At 35.7% G+C, this 16,494-nt stretch overlaps 2 gene segments (V, D, J or C); both read left to right on the forward strand.

Moving 5' to 3' along the window:
• Nucleotides 1-4,201: 4,201 nt before the first annotated feature.
• On the forward strand, nucleotides 4,202-5,109 carry LOC311284475 (Ig kappa chain V region 4135-like). The segment is given in 2 exons: nucleotides 4,202-4,291; nucleotides 4,379-5,109.
• Nucleotides 5,110-12,353: 7,244 nt separating this feature from the next.
• Nucleotides 12,354-13,550, forward strand: LOC311284480 (Ig kappa chain V region 4135-like). The segment is given in 2 exons: nucleotides 12,354-12,918; nucleotides 13,006-13,550.
• Nucleotides 13,551-16,494: the final 2,944 nt, after the last annotated feature.

The raw sequence follows: 16,494 nt of genomic DNA on the forward strand, positions 1-16,494 counted from the left end.
GTTTGCTCAAGGTTTGTGGAGCACAAGTTTGATATTAATTCATTTCTTCAAGTATATTGTCAAAGTTTTGAGTGTATTTTCAAAGTGTCAAAGTTTTGATGTGTACAGATGGAGTGATGAGGATAAATGTTTATCCTGGTACTTACAGAAACCTGGAGAAGCTCCTAAAATCCTGATTTATTTAACAAACCTCCTCCAGTCAGGAACTCCAGATTCAGTGGCAGTGGATCTAAGAGTGATTTCATTCTGACCACAAACACACTACTGACACACAGAGGACAAACACAGGAACTACAGATGTGTTAGAAACTGACTTCACTGAAATGAACTCTATTAGACTGTGATCTGATCTGTGACAGAAGAGTTTAACTCTGATATGCTCAGAATCAGAGAAAACTACAAAACCTGATATAAAATTAAACAAAAATATTAACTTTTTCCTAGTTCCAGTTTTTTGTAGATTATATTGCACACATATCTTACTCTATATTCATATAAAGTCATTGTCTATCATAAGTAACAAAGATGTTTTTGAGCCTTTTTCAAGTAGCTCCTTCATCTCAAGTTTATAATGAATTTATTACTCATAACTCATTTCTCATGAGCAGAAGTGAAACTGCTCCAGTTCAGAGCGTTGAACCAGTAAAAGAGTGAAACTGTGAGTTTGAGGTGTAAATCTCATTTGCATTGTCAGGTTTAGTGATTGTGATGGTCTCAGAATAGAGCAGCTCGTCTCCAGTGACCATGTTCAAACCCCAAGAGCTTCATTTCACATTTACTGCTGAATGCAGCTGTTCTCAACTATTACAATTAGGGGTGTAACGAGACCCTTATGTCACCATCCTGAACTCACAATACCATATTATTGCCATACTCCATCAAAATGGTCAATTTGGTTTAACATTGTGTGTGTAAATGAATAGGCTTGGACTTGGTGCTGATAACCCAATGCAGGACAATAGAGACACCAGAATAACAATATTCATGATTCTGAAGATGAAAATACTGAATTATTTCAGATGAATATGCTTGATGTCTCTGACTAGATATATCTAAAATAATGTAGGCCACTTTTTACTGGTAACATCAGACATTTGGCATTATCAGGACCCACAAATATTCCCCCATTGCATTATTATACATTATATTTAACATTATATACAGTAGTTTAATGTAGTAGTGACACGAAAACCCTGTAAACTTCCTAAACTTTCATTTTGGGTGAATAATACGAGACATATTGTCACTATCCACTGTAATTATTGTTCCACCCCTAATTCCAATCAATCAAAAGCCGCTGAAACTTTAGTGCAGGACTTTGAAGGAACGACACACTGATCAATGATGCAGTCCAACACAAATGTGCGCTTGCGTTCAGATGAAGCTTTATTGAATGAACAGCAATGGCAGCACATTGACAGACTGCTTCAGTATTGAGCTGTAAATCACGTGACGCTCAGATACGCTGGTCTTCACTGGAGAAACATCAGCACTCGGAGCTCTTGAGGAACGAGGCCTCGTGAGCAGCTCCGGCATGTGTTCCTCTGCAGACGAAGCGCTCTGCGGCTTCCCAGCGTGCTTTGCTGAGGCTCAGGACGCTGCTGCGACTGTAGAGACCGTCCCGCTCGCTCTCTGCGCTGGTCTGAACCCCCTCGGTGACCTCTGACCCGTCCAGCGTCCAGCTCACCGTCGCCCCCTGTGGAGAGTAAGAGCTGAGCAGGCAGAGCAGAGCGGGGGGGTCTCCAGAGATCAGCAGAGAAGAGGGAGACAGCAGAGACACGGAGGGAGACACGGAGGGACCCGCTGAACACACACACACACACACACACACACACACACACATTCATGAATAATCATTTGATTTTAAATATACAAGTTACATTTTAAATGATCCACAGAATGAGTTTGAAAAACATTGTCCAAGTAAATTGATGGTTATATTGTGATGTCGTTATAAGATCTAGAAAACTAATTTAAATGATCATTTCAATATTAATTGTATTTTGAAAATATTCTGCTATTCAGAAACTCACAATCATAAACATCAGCAAATTTGATAGTTTAAATGATTAATTTTCAAAATGATCTTCAACTGAGTTTCTTTCTGTCTGATGAAAATTATAAAATATCATATTTATTTTGTCCACATTATACAACTTTTGTTTCATGCGTTTAAAAAATCCCTTAATAGTTACATTTACCAAGAATTATAGACAAAATTATATATGAAGAAATTATTGAATAGATTTTAAAGACTCTGCAGTCAATACATGACAGGAACTAAATGTTAGCAATAAAAAGATGTTAAATTATTTGTGAAAAATGAAAAATGACATTTAAAAACATTTATATGAATTATAAAATATACTCATTTGATTTTTCTCAGAATTAAGTTACAGAACATTTTAATCTGTCAAATTTAAAAAAAAAACATTGTCCACATGAAAAGTGATTAATACATTGTGATTTATTCATAAGATTTTGAAATCAAATTAAAATAATATTTTCAGTATTAACTGTATTTTTAAAAATATTCTTCTATTTTGATACAATCAATCTAATTTTCAGCCCATTTTCAATTATGATTTTTAATTCTTCTGTTAAGACACAATCATAATCATCCGCAAACTTAATAGTTTAAATGATTGATTTTTAAAATGCTCTTTAACTAAATGTCTCTTTGTCTGATGGTAATACAGTAAAAAGCACAATCATTTCATCTTTACTGTAGTTTCACCTCACTGCTTTCATTCATAGACACTATCCTGAGTTTAGTTTCAAAACATTCTTCATTTAATCAATATTACTAAATATTGTACATTGTAAAAAAGTATCATCATTTTAATGGTAAAAGAACGTAAAAACGCTAAGGTAAAAATTCTTAATTGGTAAACGGTTTGTTGCTTTACTGTATACACTGAAAACTGGAAATAGTTTTAACTAACTAGATTTAACCAAGTTAAATATAACTTAACACAATATATTATTTGTGTTTTGAAAAGAATCACCATTCAATAGACTTCCTTGTAAACAGAAATATAAGTAAACTTAGTTTAAATTTAGTTTATCAACTAAATTTCTTTTTGCCTGATGATGAACTGATGACATTTATTTTGTCTATATCATCCAACTTTTGTGTCAAATTAAATATATTTAGAAATAACTGAAAACATTGCAATTACTGAAAATACAATGAAATGTTAGCACATATTATGTGTGAAATTACTAATGTAAAACATTATGAATGTGAACTATGGATTGAAATGTAATAATCATAGAATATCACCAAATATGACATTCATAATATAGCAGACAATATTAAATTGCAATCAATCATTAATATAGACTAAAATGCGACAATAAATAAGAGTTGAAATAAAGTAAAGCAAATAAAGCATTTCAATAAAGTATTTTTATAATAAATTAAGAATATTGTTGCCAAATGCTGTTAAATAACGTCTAAAAACACACACAAATATGTTTTTATAGATAATTTAAGAAAGACTTACAGCTTCTGATTGTCAATTCAGTTCCTCCACCGAAAGTGAACCACAGTGTTTCATTCTAGTGAAAGAGTCGTACAAAAACCTCCGTCACACTCAAACGAACACACACACACACACACACACACACACACACACACAGACTGATGTGAGACTCAGATCTTCTCAACATCAAAAAAGAGCCACAAAATCTTTATCTAAAAAATAGTCCAAAGAATTAATCTTAAAAATAAATACTTGATATTGAATGAAAGCTGAAATCCTTTGTTTCATAATCAGTCCAGAAATACATTCGTCACATTTACAAACACATGTGATATAAACTCTGCTAATTCTATTGACCTGCTTTATAATGAAATCTTCAGCCAGATTTAGATGGTCATTCTCTATTGGATGACCTTTGACCTGTTATACAGTATCATGGATGATATAAATCTGCAGCTCAGGTATTAAATTCTCTCAGCATCAAAGTCTGAATGAAACTGATCATTAAAACAGTGTTTAGAGCGAGAAGATCGACCCAAAATAACATGAAGTAAATCATGAGTTTCTGTTTCTGAAAATGATCCACAGAAGTTTATTAGCAAAGACACTAAAAGACAAAACAGTGTTTCTTCTGTCTTCAGGGAAATGATGTGGAGTGTGTTTGCATATTGATCAGATCTTCAGTGTGTGAGAGTGTTTATAGTGCTGTGAGTTTAACACTTCATCACTGACACACACAACAATCTTCATCAACATGACCTTCATCATCATCTTCATCTGGACTCTCACAGCGTTTGCTCAAGGTTTGTGGAGCACAAGTTTGATATTAATTCATTTCTTCAAGTATATTGTCAAAGTTTTGAGTGTATTTTCTTCTTGTTGTGTTTCAGAGTGTAGAGGACAGATCACCGTCACTCAGAGTCCCTCAATAACAGCAGAACAACCAGGAGGAACTGTGAATATCAAATGTAAAACCAGCAGTGATGTGTACAATGATGGTTCTGATGATATCTTAGCCTGGTACTTACAGAAACCTGGAGAAGCTCCTAAACTCCTGATTTATTGGGCCAATCGCCTCCAGTCAGGAATTCCATCTAGATTCAGTGGCAGTGGATCTAACAGTGATTTCACTCTGACCATCAGTGGAGTCCAGACTGAAGATGCTGGACATTATTACTGTCAGAGTGCACACTTGATCAGCAGTAACTGGGTATTCACACAGTGATAAAGAGTCGTACAAAAACCTCCGTCAGTCAGAGTCACAGTGACTGAACTGAAACTGCAGCTGCTCAAACACTTTCACACACACACACACACACACACACACACACACACACACACACACACACACACACACACACACACACACACACACACACACACACACAACAGTGAGGATATTTTCATTGGTATTACATGAAATAGAAAGCATTCATTTCAGTTTTTCACATGCTAAATATTTAAATGAATCTATAACACTCTTTATCTTATTAAATGTATCTAACACTAAAGGTTCATGATTTGTCCACATGTTCTTGTTTCATCATGAATCTGCAGGAGTGTTCATGCTCCACTGACTGAAGTTTACTTAAAAAATGTGAGATAAAGCCCTGATCTAATGAAAGACCTGAAACTAAAATGACACAAAGAAGAACTCAAAGATACAAATATATTTTATTTAATGACTGAGTTTTAATAAAATCACACACACACACACACACACACACACACACACACACACACACACACACACACACACACACACACACACACACACACACACACACACACACAGTCTAGAATGAAAGGCATAAAGTGGCGCAGAAGAGCGACTGAAGCTGATGTGGAGTCGGACATTTCCTTTATATCTGGTTTACTACAGTTTAAGCGTTAGAGAGTTAGTGTATTTTTATTGTACTTTTCTTTATGTTTGTAGTTTAGTTAGTTTCTCCCTAATAGTCCGAGGGTTTGTGTGTGTTGTTTTGGCCTTGATCCCTCTTGAAGTCTTGAAATCCTCCACATTTGTAGAATAAAACTAGTGTTTGACATTGAGTTGTTTTCGGCCGTTGTTAAAGCTGGTGTTGGGAACTGAAGCTCGCTGTCTCCACACATCACTCCATCTATTATAACTTTATACTTCATTTCTACAAAAATAAACCTTTTTACTCCTGAAGTATCAGACAGAGCTGATCATTAAGAGAAATACTATTAAGACCATAACCATCTTTACAGTGTTACTGACAAACATTCAATGTCTCTAATTACACTCAAGAAGAAACTGAACAAACTGAGAGTCTTTTCTACAGTCAAACCAAACATTATTCAGACACCAGATATATCATTTTAATATTTTTTTACTAGTGTGTGCAGGACACTATAGTTCATTTATGTAAGTAAGGATAGCAAAATAAAGTAAACTGTGACATATTATACCCAATAATTCTTAATAAAGTGGATTACCAGTAAATTTTATAAACATTTGGGACCAAAAATGATTCAGACACTTTGACCTGATCATGTTTTGCTCAAAGTTATCTGACATTATCAAGATGAATTGATACAGATTAATATTTGTCATATTTTATTACCATTTTCTAAACTATAGCGGATAAACTGATAATGTGAGAAATGTTGAAGGTGTCTGAATACATTTTTGTAATTGTATGATCATGTGTGTTGCTGTGTTAAGAGTTTAGAAAAAGTACTGTAAGTATTGGTAAACGCTTGTTAGTAATTGTAAAACACTGTAATTCAGTGAATAAGTGGAGCGATACTCAGAGCTGGAGTCGAGTCTCGTGACAGAAGCAGATCCTCCATCATCACACACAGATGTGTTTAACCTGCAGCTTTAGTGCTGGATTTTACAGAGACTCTTTCTGCAAGTTTCATCGTTACTCGACAAGAGAGTGAATTGAGTGTACCCATACACAAAAGAAATATATTTTCTGGATATGTTTTGGAATATATGCACATATTTGAAATTGGCCCAATAAATATATTTCATACTTATATTTCATATATTTTTGTTATATTTCAGAATATATTTCAATGTATTTTTTTTTCTGTACGGGCCCCCAAAAGTGTCAAAAATATATGTGGCATATATTCCAAATACATTGAAATATATTCTGAAATATAACAAAAATATATGAAATATAAGTATGAAATATATTTATTGGGCCACTTTCAAATATTTGCATATATTCCAAAACATATCCAGAAAATATATTTCAAATACAATTCTTTTGTGTATGGGTAGAGCTGCTCCTTCATATTCAACTACTCTTTAGTCGACTAGAAGAGGCTTAGTCAAGTTTATTCGCCGGTTAGTCACAGAAAAAAAGATCGTTAACGGCGGTTGTTTGTGGTAATTACAGAGTGTCAGGCAGGAAACCCAATCCTTTCTTCCATTGACCTTAAATATTTCTTATCATTTGAAACATGTCAGTAGTAGCAATTGTACATGGCTGCTCGCTCTAACGTTAACCTAGATAAATGTGTGCTATTATTAGGCGCATCTCCAGTGTGTGTGTGGCGTGAGGAAGCTGAAGTATAGCGCTTTACTGACATGAGGCGCCGGCACAATTACTTGCATTGTTTCCTGATAACAGCTGAAACCACTTAAAATACTTCATCATTTTTGGTCATTCAGATCAGAGTAACACATCATTCAAAACTAAATTGTCTACTTTTATTTGTGTAAACTCATAATAACAAGAAAATTGAAGGAAACAAACAGGAAGTGTTTTCTGCCGTCTCGTTCTCTGTGAACTGCAGCGTGTCAAAAAAAATAAACTCAAACTCAGTGTATACTTGCCTCACAAACATGAGACATATATTTATAGAAAGCTTGAAATGTCAAGCGATTGTCAACCAATTCAAGTGGCAAACAAATATTCTCAGAATATGTAATCCGTATGAAATCCGCACTGTGGAGATCACGAGCATCGTCGACTTAATCTCTGCAGCCGACAACACAGAAAACATTATCAATAAACTATTCAAATGTTTAGACATTCTCCTTGCAGTTTTCTCAGGACACATTCATAATCATTACTTTTGCCGGTGCGCTGTGGCAAGCTTTATGTGTGCGCTTGAGAGCTGATTAGGCGATGTATTATATATCGGCAATTAAAGGCTCATTAATATGATTTATATGGCTTATTAAAAGACACGAGCGATTAATCGGCTAATGAAATGAACAACTACTAGTCGACTTGAAAAATCTTAAGTCGAGGGAATCTCTACTTGAGAGAGTGAATGGATGCGTCCCGATTCAGAGTCTGGATCCTTCGAAGGCCGTGAAGGACCGAGTGTGAAATGGGACGGTCTCTATAGAGGATTGTTCTTGTCGCCTAGCAACAGTGACAGCTGCCGTTGATGAGTGACAGTATAGCGTTTGTACTAAACTTTTTTAAAAAGTTATATTAAACTGTCTGAAAACAAAGCAGGGTTCACAAACTGTCTAAATATGTTCATCATAATAATCCATTTCTCTAATAGAGTATAAACTATGTATAATTGCATCTTAGTATCAAGTCAACATTTGAACCGCTTTAAAGTTTTATTATTTTTTATATTTGTATCAGTAGATATTTGAGTATGTTGAAACCCAATACGTTTAAAAGTGTAATTCAGCAATTTCTTCTTTTTTTTATCACCTTTTTGCCTACTCTTTTTAGACATACTTCTTTTGTCAAATACTGTTTTTCGCCTATATATAGTAATGAAGTATTATTTAAATTATTTATTATCATTTTTATTATTTAGTATTTATTTAAATTATTTAAAGTACCGATTTAAAACACTGATTCATTCAGGAACTATTGTGTTTCCCAGAGTCTCTCTGTGTTTTATTCTACTGTGGCTTCGTTTGGAAATATTTCATTTGACCGAACAGAAACAGACAAAGGATCTGGCAATATAAATTACTAAAATGTAAAATACTCAATAATGGATTCTTATTCATTAAGCTTTTGTGTAAAAGCAATATCACACTCACTATCATCATGCTGGTCTGATATTCGGACTAAACAGCGCTCTATGTTGCTTTATATCAATAAAGGATCATATTAACATGTGAAATCATGAAATGTTTGTAAAGTCTCAATGAAACACCAACTTAAATCTGTGACTCCTGAAGCGTTTGCATAGAGTGTGTTTTACATGAGCGACACACGCTTCAGTGCTCTGCATGTGTTTATAACTCTGTCAAACATCAAACATGATCAACAACTGTTTTTCACTAGAACTGAACCTTCAACCTACAAAAATGACTTTCATCACCATATTGATCTGGACGCTGGCAGTGTTATGTCGAGGTTTGTGTCAGTCAAGATTACAAACGTTATTCACTCGTTATCTTTATGTGTGTTGTGAAGATATAAGGTTGTAAAAGTGTGTGTGATTTCTAATCTTTCTCTCTTGTCAGAATCTGTTGGGCAGGAGACAGTGACTCAAACTCCCTCAGAGCGGCTCTCTCAAACTGGACAATCAGTCACTGTAACCTGTAAATTTAACAGAGATCCAAACTGCTGTCATGTTGATGATGATGATGATGATGTTGGTAATGCAAAACCCGCTCTATCCTGGTACTTACAGAAACCTGGAGAAACTCCTAAACTCCTGATTTATTACACAAACCGCCTCCAGTCAGGAACTCCATCTAGATTCAGTGGCAGTGGATCTAACAGTGATTTCACTCTGACCATCAGTGGAGTCCAGACTGAAGATGCTGGACATTATTACTGTCAGAGTTTCCATTGCAGAACAGATTCTGATGGTTATTGTGTGGGTGATCATACATTCACACAGTGATAAAGAGTCGTACAAAAACCTCCGTCAGTCAGAGTCACAGTGACTGAACTGAATCTGCAGCTGCTCAAACACACACACACACACACACACACACACACACACACACTCAACAGAAACACAAAAATGAACTTAATATCAATAATAAGAAATGATTTTGATCATTTTTTTTTTAGATAATTCTAAATCTAAATCTATTCTCATATGGTTGTTCATCTCTCTGTCTCTGTCCAGGATAGATCAAACCGAAGGCACTATGAATGGAGCACATCATTAAGGAGACCTTCCGATTTCTGACTATCACTGACTTAGCACGTTGCAAGCTCGCAACTATTAAAAAAATTACACCTTCGTTATGAGTCAGCAGTGAGCGGCCGCTTAGGGTAAAGTAGTTGCACTGCATCCTCTGACTATTTCAGGACTGGCTAGTTTGTGATCGTGAGCGCACATTCGCGACGTGACGTCTCAAAGCGACACCGTGTTCTTAATGAATGAATATTTGAGATTATGAGATGCCCAGAATAATCCTTGGTCTAAATTAAATCACAACTAATCTGAGGATCAGCTGTTAAGATAGAAAATTTGAAAAAAATAAAGAGTCATTTAAATTTGGAGTCAAGATTAAATTATTCATGGAGTCAGAATTAAAATTAGAAATCAACTGTTTAATAAATTAAAGTGATTTTTCCAGAAGCGCCCGAAAAGACATACACGCTGAATTCCCTTCGACCACGACACCGGATACCGTTTTTGGTACCAGTGGGTGGAGTTTACAAAGATAACTACCACCCCACTTGATGTTATTCCCTCAGAGATTATAAAAGCAGCTTTTCCTATAATTGGCCCCAGTGTCCAAGTGTTGATTAATTCATCTTTGAACACTGGGGTAGTCCCAAATAGTTTAAGCATGCGGTTGTTCAGCCTCTGCTTAAGAAACAAGGTCTGGATGAGGGTTGCTTTAATAATTATCGGCCTGTCTCTAAGTTATCATTTTTATCAAAACTTTTAGAAAAAGTCGTGCTGTCTCAATTGTTCTTAAATGCAGCCAAGTTATTACAACCTTTTCAACCAGGTTTTACTGCCCATCACAGCACAGAGTCTGTCTTGCTAAAAGTGATCAATGACATTTTACTTACAGTTGATGCTGGTAAAAATGCTGTATTGATCTTACTTGATCTTACAGCTGCTTTTGATACTGTAGACCATAATATTCTTCTTAGGCGTTTAGAGCATTTATTCTGTATTAAGGGTACAGCCTTACAGTGGTTTAGATCATATCTTAAAGACAAGTCTTTTTCTGTGGAGGCAAGCTCTCTTCATCCTCTGCTCCTATTATTAGTGGAGTACCTCAGGGCTCTATTCTGGGTCCACTTCTTTTTAACTTCTATATGCATCCGTTGGGGGATATTATTAAGAAGCATAATGTTCCATTTTTATGCTGATTATACACTGCTGTATCTGCCGTTGAAAGCTGCCGATATCATTCAGACCTTGATGGATTGCATCTGGGACATTAAGGAATGGTTATCAATTATCTGTCTCCAACTTAATGAGGACAAATCAGAAATTATTGTTTTTGGCCCTCCAAAACTGAGGAATAGTCTCATTAAGGAGCTGGGTAACCATTTCCCCTCAATTTCCTCTCAGGTCAGGAGCCTTGGAGTCATTCTCGACTCAGACAAATTCATTCTGTTGTAAAGAATAGTTTTTATCAATTGTGGTTAATTTCCAAACTTAAATCATTTTTGTCATTCCAAGACTTGGAGAAGGTTATTCATGCTTTTATTACCTCACGCTTGGATTACTGTAATTCATTGTATTTGGGTCTTCCTCAATCATCTCTTTCACGCCTCCAGATGGTGCAAAATGCCTCTAAGGCTGCTGACCGGGACAAAGAAATACGATCATGTCACCCCAATTTTAGCTTCGCTTCATCGGCTCCCGATCCATTTTAGAATTCAGTTTAAAATTCTGTTGTTTGTTTTTAAAGCTCTTAATGATCAAGCTCCATTATATCTTAGAGATCTTCTTGCTCCTCTGTCATCCACTAGATCTTTAAGATCTTCAGACGGGGCTCTTTTATCTAACCCTCGCTATCCTGTCTAACATCTAAGGGAGATAGAGCCTTTGCTGTTGCCGGCCCTCGTCTATGGACCCAATTGTCTTGCACCTTCAATTGCTATTTTTAAATCTAAATTGAAAACTTATCTGCACTCTGTGAATTAGTTTGTGAATTTCAATATCAAAATATGTCAAAGTGAATTAGAAAGAAATCTTTCTTGAAAATAATCAAAAACATATGAATCGTGAATTGAATCAGATCAACATCTATACATTTACTCCTCTAGTCCAGTCACACGTGATCTACCAGTGAAGAGTCTCATTACGTTATATAAGTCACACAAGTCATATAATCTACCACTCAAACTTCATAACGGTCTCATCCCTCCATCAGCAGAAGTGAAACTGCTCCAGTTCAGAGCGTTGAACCAGTAAAAGAGTGAAACTGTGAGTTTGAGATGTAAATCTCATTTGCATTGTCAGGTTTAGTGATTGTGACGGTCTCAGAATAGAGCAGCTCGTCTCCAGTGACCATGTTCAAACCCCAAGAGCTTCATTTCACATTTACTGCTGAATGCAGCTGTTCTCAACTATTACAATTAGGGGTGTAACGAGACCCTTATGTCACCATCCTGAACTCACAATACCATATTACTGCAATACTCCATCAAAATGGTAAATTTGGTTTAACATTGTGTGTGTAAATGAATAGGCTTGGACTTGGTGCTGATAACCCAATGCAGGACAATAGAGACACCAGAATAACAATATTCATGATTCTGAAGCTGAAAATACTGAATTATTTCAGACGAATATGCTTGATGTCTCTGACTAGATATATCTAAAATAATGTAGGCCACTTTTTACTGGTAACATCAGACATTTGGCATTATCAGGACCCACAAATATTTATATCACACACACACACACACACACACACACACACACACACACACACACACACACACACACACACACACACACACACACACACACACACACACACTGATATGAGACTTAACAGCAGATGTTTGATCGAAAAAGAGCCACAAAATACATTCATCACATTTACAAACACATGTGATATAAACTCTGCTAATTCTATTGACCTGCTTTATAATGAAATCTTCAGCCAGATTTAGATGGTCATTCTCTATTGGATGACCTTTGACCTGTTATACAGTATCATGGATGATATAAATCTGCAGCTCAGGTATTAAATTCTCTCAGCATCAAAGTCTGAATGAAACTGATCATTAAAACAGTGTTTAGAGCGAGAAGATCGACCCAAAATAACATGAAGTAAATCATGAGTTTCTGTTTCTGAAAATGATCCACAGAAGTTTATTAGCAAAGACACTAAAAGACAAAACAGTGTTTCTTCTGTCTTCAGGGAAATGATGTGGAGTGTGTTTGCATATTGATCAGATCTTCAGTGTGTGAGAGTGTTTATAGTGCTGTGAGTTTAACACTTCATCACTGACACACACAACAATCTTCATCAACATGACCTTCATCATCATCTTCATCTGGACTCTCACAGCGTTTGCTCAAGGTTTGTGGAGCACAAGTTTGATATTAATTCATTTCTTCAAGTATATTGTCAAAGTTTTGAGTGTATTTTCTTCTTGTTGTGTTTCAGAGTGTAGAGGACAGATCACCGTCACTCAGAGTCCCTCAATAACAGCAGAACAACCAGGAGGAACTGTGAATATCAAATGTAAAACCAGCAGAGATGTGTTCAATGATGGGGATGAATATTTAGCCTGGTACTTACAGAAACCTGGAGAAGCTCCTAAACTCCTGATTTATTATGCCAACACCCTTGAGTCAGGAACTCCATCTAGATTCAGTGGCAGTGGATCTAACAGTGATTTCACTCTGACCATCAGTGGAGTCCAGACTGAAGATGCTGGACATTATTACTGTCAGAGTTATCACAGTGGTGATGTGTACACACAGTGATAAAGAGTCGTACAAAAACCTCCGTCAGTCAGAGTCACAGTGACTGAACTGAAACTGCAGCTGCTCAAAGGAGGATCTGAAATAACATCGTCACACTTGCATCTGAAATAAAACCATCTAAATTAATCTGACACTCTTAATAATTATAGAGTTCAGAAAGAGATTTTGTGCTCTTATAGATCAGTAACACATTTGAGATCTGAGTGATTTCAGTTTGCCCTATAGTTGCCGCCTTTTATTAATAATAGATCTTAGAGTCCAACACCCCCACAGCTTCAGTCGTTTTCTCTTCATGGGTTAGGCCTACGCTTCATTTCATTTGAAAACATTAAGTTGTTTTGATTTACAAGCCGTTTAATGTTTGATGATTACATTATTTTACATCTGAGTGAGCAATCTTCTATTACTTGTTTCAGCTTCTTCTCCTGTATTTTGATCCGGATATTCTGTACTAGAAGATGTGTCATAGCGCCACCCTACCGTATAACAGTGAAAACATGGATAGCTGGAAAATTCAGTCAATGGTGGGGAAGAGTAAAGTAGAATTAGAGTAAATTCCTATGTGCACCAGTGGACTAGTCTACACAAAAATTCAGATATGCAGAATTAGAAACATATCTGTTTTATATCATTATTTTAATCAATATTTTCAAACAAAGTTTCATAAGACTGTATATGAAAAACTATGTAAAAAAAGTATATTTAATAGGCTACTCGATCAAAAGAGTTAACACGACTACAAGCCAAGTATACTTTGAATAATTAAACTTTTAAGTATATCTCGATCAAAAGATTGAGTACAAGTACAGGCCAAATATACTTGGACTTTTCTCTCATTATAAGTCAAGTACACTTAAGTGTAATTAAGTATATTTCTGAGAAGTACATAAAGTATATTTTTGAGAAGTACATCAAATGTAGACTGAAAGTATACTTTCTTATTTTTAGTTGAAAAGAAGTATACTAATAGAACACTTGAATAAACTTATTTTCCATGCTTATTTTATTTACTCTATAAACTATTCCACCCGAAAGCTTGTTACTATATAAACCTGAACATGTTAGTTTATAAGACAGTGTGTAATATTATGTTTAAAAAAAAAAAAAATTAATAAGCTACTCAATCAAAATAGTAAACACAAGTACAAGCCAAGAATACTTAGAATACTTAATTATACTTTTAAGTATATCTCGATCAACAAGTAGAGGCCAAATATACTTAAGACTTCTCTGTCAGTATAAGTCAAGTATACTTAAGTGGAATTTGAAGTATATTTCTCAGAAGTACATAAAGTATATTTCTGAGAAGTACATAAAAAGTAGACTGAAAGTATACTTTCTTATTTTTAGTTTAAAAGAAGCATACTAGCCTAATAGCACACATGAATAAACTTCTTTTTCGTAAGGGTACTTCTAATGGGAACTTTGTATAATTATGCCGTGGTTTCACACGTACACTTAGTTAGAATAATGCTCACGCTGTTTAGACTGGTCTAACAACACTCTGTTGGTGGCCATACGTCCGGATTTTAAGCCCCCTGTCCGGCGCAGCCTCAAGCCTGACACTCATTTGTCCTCCTTTTTGGAGTTGCGCTGAATCGGCCTAAAAACCCCAGCTCTAGAATCTTTATTGGGACGCAGCAGCGTAAGATCTCTGGCCAAACAAAAGTAGTACTTATCCTGCACCATGTGTCAAAATGATTGATGACTTCCGGTCCCGCCCCCAGATAAGACATCTGGTCACCGCCCTTCCGGTTGACCGTTGAGCTGTCCCGCCCTTTCTGGTGTGTATAGATATGGATATGGATTGTCCTATCGAGCGTTCGATCATGTGTTTTGACAGTTTTATCTACCGGTGTCTTTCCGGCATATGTTGTTGTTATGGTTTGCCCTATTGTCCTAGTTAGTCGTAGATCATGTGGTTTTGACAGAAAGTTTGAAGACTGTGTCACACAATCATTATCTCTTGTGCGCGCGTCCTCTGACATTCCTGAGGTGACAGTGAAAGTGAGAAGAAAAGACTGAAAGTGTGTCACACAATCATTGGAAAAAACAAATATACAAGCAGTTAAATGTTTATAGAGCGCTGAAGAAAAACAACGTACAGCTTATGAAAAATCAGTGTGTTATCTATTGCACAAAAGAATAAAATGAATAAGGATTTTACTAAATACTAAAACCTATCACAAAAAAAGAGTTGAAAACATTCTGTTCTTTTAAAGTATAAAATAATTTAACTAAGGTTGAAAAACATTCTATTCTTTTAAAAGTATATAAATTAATTGCTTATAATATAATATAAAATCGCAGAGTGGTTCTCTCTTACAGTACCACCTGACGGTCTCTGACTCCTAGGGTTGTATTCAGTGATCACGATGAGACATTGTGTTAGGGCTAAAATCATAAGGTTTAAAAATGTTTTAAATGTAATATATTATTAAAAGTCGTAATAATGTTTTTAAATTCAATACATTATTAAAACTGGTAAAACAAAAACACTGTTTTTTCCTGAATTAGCTCACCAGAGCACTCAGAGTGGCGCGCGCGTCTATGTGTGTGTGTGTGTGTGTGTGTGTGTGTCGGCAGGAAGAGGGGGGCGAGCGTGCCTGCGTCTATGCGCGCGTTCTCTCTGGCTGAGTTCAGACCCCCCTCGCATTCCAGAGCAGTGAAAGTGAGAATGGGGTTTCCTAAATATCACACTAACTAACATTGAAAAACATACTAAATATAATATATGATATTAAGACAGCTATTTCAGTCAAAAAATATAAAAAAATCATAGGATGATGACTTCATAGGATGAACGCTGTGCTCTCACAGTTTGTATGCTGACTTGGCGTTCATACAAGTCACTTGTATACAAGTCAACAGTCATTTGTTTAAAAACACTGATGCTGGTAATTTTTGCGGGCCGTCTGACAGGTTAAAATAAATTATTGCGCTTTGGTTAGTCTATGTCCATCCTGCTTTGCACTTTCTATGCTGACTTAGCGGTCTGTATTCGCTGATATAAACGTCTTTGTAACTATCATTATCTGTTACACAGCGGTCGAATTTTCTGTGTTAGTGACTTAGTGACGGGGCTGAGCAGTCGGATGATGTTTAAAAAACATTCTATCCTTTAAAAGTATATAATGAAATGCTTATACAATATATCTTACTAAAA

This window comes from Rutilus rutilus (genome assembly GCF_951802725.1).
Source record: "Rutilus rutilus genome assembly, chromosome: 24".
Classification (NCBI taxonomy): Eukaryota; Metazoa; Chordata; class Actinopteri; order Cypriniformes; family Leuciscidae; genus Rutilus; species Rutilus rutilus.